The sequence below is a fragment of the Prunus dulcis genome, chromosome 3 (genome assembly GCF_902201215.1).
Source record: "Prunus dulcis chromosome 3, ALMONDv2, whole genome shotgun sequence".
NCBI lineage: Eukaryota > Viridiplantae > Streptophyta > Magnoliopsida > Rosales > Rosaceae > Prunus > Prunus dulcis.
The window spans coordinates 7,390,828-7,394,607 of NC_047652.1; the positions used below are offsets into that span (position 1 = coordinate 7,390,828).

Consider the following 3,780-nt stretch of genomic DNA (forward strand, 5'->3'; position numbering starts at 1 on the left):
AGCGGCCTAAAGGATGGTGGGTATGGCTGAAACACTTCTAAGGCAGCCATCACTTCTTGGAACTCCGATTCAAAGAGATCTTCCTCTTCTTGTGTTAGGACCGCTTCCAAAGCCTCATTAGACTTTTTCTGCACAATTTTAGAAGAAACCTCATGATCCACAACATCAATTGAAAAACAAGTATCAAGAGTGATAGAAGGTTGAGACAGAGCATCAAACACTTTAAATTCAACAGTTTCACCCAAAACAGTCATGGAGAGGGTGCCATCTTTCACTTTGATGATTGTGTCTGCGGTGGCCATGAATGGTCGCCCGAGGAGAATGGGATCAACACGGTCTACATATGGGTTATCCTCCATATCCATCACTACAAAATCAGCCGGAAGAATGAGTGTATTAACTTGAACTAAAATATCTTCTACAATACCTCTTGGATATTTGATGGAATGATCAGCTAGTTCAAGACGAATTGAGGTTTTCTTTATCCCTTCTAAGCCAAGCGCCTGATAAACTGAATATGGCATTACATTGATGCTTGCTCCCAAGTCCAACATGGCTCTTCCAACCGTCTTATCTCCAATGTTAATGGGAATGTTAAAGCTGCCAGGATCTTCTAGTTTTGGTGGAAGCTTCCTTTGCAACACAGCACTCACATTCTTGTTGAGCTTTACTTCTTCACTTGGAGTAAATTTGAGCTTGTGAGTCATCAAGTGCTTGATGAACTTTCCATATGCAGGAATCTGTTTAACAACATCAAGCAAGGGCAAATTGATATTAACTTTACTCAAAATATCATAAATCTCTTTAAAAGCCTTATCTTGATTTGCTTTCTTCAAGCGGCCTGGAAATGGAATCGGTGGAATATATGGAGGAGGTGGGATGTATCTATCTTGATGAAGATGTGATGGCACAAATTTGTCATCTCTTTTATGCAATTGAAATGGATTGGGTTCCTGAGAATCAGATTTGGCCTTAGGAGCAGATTGGGGCGTTTTGGGTTGTTCTCCTTCCATAGCTGTGGTTTCCTCTTCATCTTCATCCTCTACAACCACAACATCATTTGATAGATCAGAACCAACTTTGTTATCAACAATCTTACCTGATCTGAGCACATGAGCGGCCTTGGCTTCTTGGTTTTTTGGATTGATCACGGTTTGACTTGGCCATTTCCCAGGTTCTCTTTGAGCTATTTCAGTAGCTATCTGGCCCAATTGGACTTCCAACTTGGAGATGGCAGCTTGTGTTGTTTGCTGGAAATTGGATTGGTTGATTGCCATTTGCTTCACTATATCCTCCAACGATGATGATTGTTGTGGCCTTTGAAGTGAAGGGGGATTAGCTTGATTCTGTGTATTCCTCCATGAAAAGTTTGGATGATTCCTCCAACCTGGATTATAACTTTGAGAATATAGGTCATTTATTGGACCTCGGTTGTAGGAATTCACCAACTTAGCTTGCTCTTGCACAAATTCTGGATATGCAGCCCCAAAGGGACAAGAAATGGTAGGATGATCATGAGTTTCACAGATGCTACACACTTCCTTCAAAGGGTTTCTTGAGTTCAATGCAAGGAGGGCATCTAGCTTTTGTTCCAATTTGGAAATCTGCACTCTGGAAGAATCATTAGAACCACCAGCAATACGTTTACCTCTTGTATCGGTGTGTTGGGTCTCCATTGCTATCTCCTCAAAGAGTTCATATGTTTCTTCTGGAGTTTTAGTCTTATAAGAACCACCTGCAAAATTAGTGAAAATATTATGGCTAGAGGGGGTTAGTCCTTTATAAAACATACACATCTGAAGCTTCAATGGAATCCCATGATGAGGACATTGATTGAGCAGCCCGTTGAATCTCTCCCATGCTTCACAAAGCGACTCATCATCTTGTTGTGCAAATAGAAGGATCTTGTCCCTGAGCATGTCGGTTTTTTGCGTGGAGAAATATTTCTCCAAGAACTTCTTTTGAATGGCTCCCCAAGTCATGAGTGAACCAGGCTTCAAAGAATTCAACCAATATTTAGCCTTATCTTTCAAAGTGTACGGAAACACTCTCATTCGAAGTTGCTCTTCCGTCACACCTGTCAAGGGAAAAGAGCTCACAACATTAAAAATATCCTTTATATGAGTTAATGGATCTTCATTAGGTAAACCATAAAAAGAAGGGAGCATATTAAGATGAGAAGATTTAAGCTCATAGTTTCGAGCTGCGGTGGGCAGCAAGATGCTTGAAGGGGATGCTGGAATTGTTGGGATATCAAGGTCTCCCATGAACTCATTGGCAGCCATCTCTTCTTCTTCTTGGTCTGAACTTGATTCAGAATTTGAAGGTGAAGACCCTGGGAGGTCAGTGTGGATAGCAAGACCTTCAAATGTGGCAATGGCTTGCTCTTTTGCAGTTGCTAACTCTCTTTCTAGGCGATTCTGAATTTCAGAGATCACCCGGTTTGGTTGCAAAGATGGCCCTGCGTTCAAAGATCTCGAACGTTGGAATGAAGACCTCACTTGTTCAAGGAAAGGATTACTAGACATAAACTACCTGAAACAGAAAATAATTTGAGTTAATTAGTACTTCTAAAAAAATAGGGTAACTTTGGGTACATAACCAGGGAAGAACTTTCATTCAGTCCCCGGCAACGGCGCCAAAATTTGTTGTTAAAATGTTAACTCGCAATTGTACGGGCCAATTAGTAGTATAGCAAGACAAGTACGAAGTCGTACCCACGAGGACTGAGAAGTTAAAACTAGTTATGTACTTAGATTACCAAATTCAAGAAAGTAGGAGGTTAAGTCTAAAACAGAATTTAAAGCAAGAGTGGTTGTAATTGTTGAACAAATGAGGCAAAACAAAATTTCAAACAAAAGCAAGGTGAACAAATGTAACAAAGAGTACTTTTGTAGGCTGGAAAACAGATTGGGGGACTAGGGCATTTGATTCACCATAACAATTCAATTCTGGGTTATAAGGAGTCAAGTGACAAGTCTCATTCGGATTCAAAGATTGATTCTAGCTAAAGTATGATTAGGCCATGGTGTCTGGTCCTAACCTTGTGCTCCTAATTCCCTAACTTGATCATTTGTTGTCTAATCTAAATTAAGCATTAGGAACCCATTAAGCATAGAAGAACAATTTAAACAACCAAGCATGTATCTAATCCCTGTTGTGGAATGTCCATACATACTTTTCTTATTCATAGTTCAATTCAAATCAAAGCATGGTGTCTACTCTTGATTCAAACCAAGGTAGCTAATATACAAGTTCTAATGGTGATCAATCATCCAAACAAGCATATTAACTGATAAGCATAAAGAATAGGAATATGAATCATGAATCAAACTTGAAACTCAAAACTTCAACTTATAAACCCAGAATATTCATGTTAGGTTACATCATACCCCTAGTTATGAATTTAGCTACTCATAATGGAAATGAAACTTAAGCAAAAATGAGAAAACATATTGAATGCAATAAGAGTAGAGAAAACCAATTCTGAAGTTGCTTGTGGTTTCCAAGGCTTCTCCAGGTGCTTCTCCACTTCTAATGCTACTCCAAGAACTTTCTCATGTCTAGAGTATGGCAACTAAAGAGGTGATTTGGGATGAGTTTGGGTGGCTGGTGATGGCAGAGAAAGAACAAATTCGTAGGAATATGGAAGGAAGGCTTGTTGGAGTTCTTTTTTTCTGATTTTGGGCTGAATGAATTGATATAGGATGGCTGGAGTGATTTATAGGTGAATGGAGTGACTCCTCTGCACTTGAGTAGCTGACACACCTCCCTTAATTG

The 3,780-nt window shown here is 39.7% G+C and overlaps 1 non-coding gene across 1 annotated transcript; it reads left to right on the forward strand.

The window, feature by feature from the left end:
- Positions 1–1,812: 1,812 nt before the first annotated feature.
- Positions 1,813–1,919, forward strand: LOC117623680. The gene has a single exon (XR_004585206.1). It is a non-coding gene; the product is annotated as a small nucleolar RNA R71 (small nucleolar RNA).
- Positions 1,920–3,780: the final 1,861 nt, after the last annotated feature.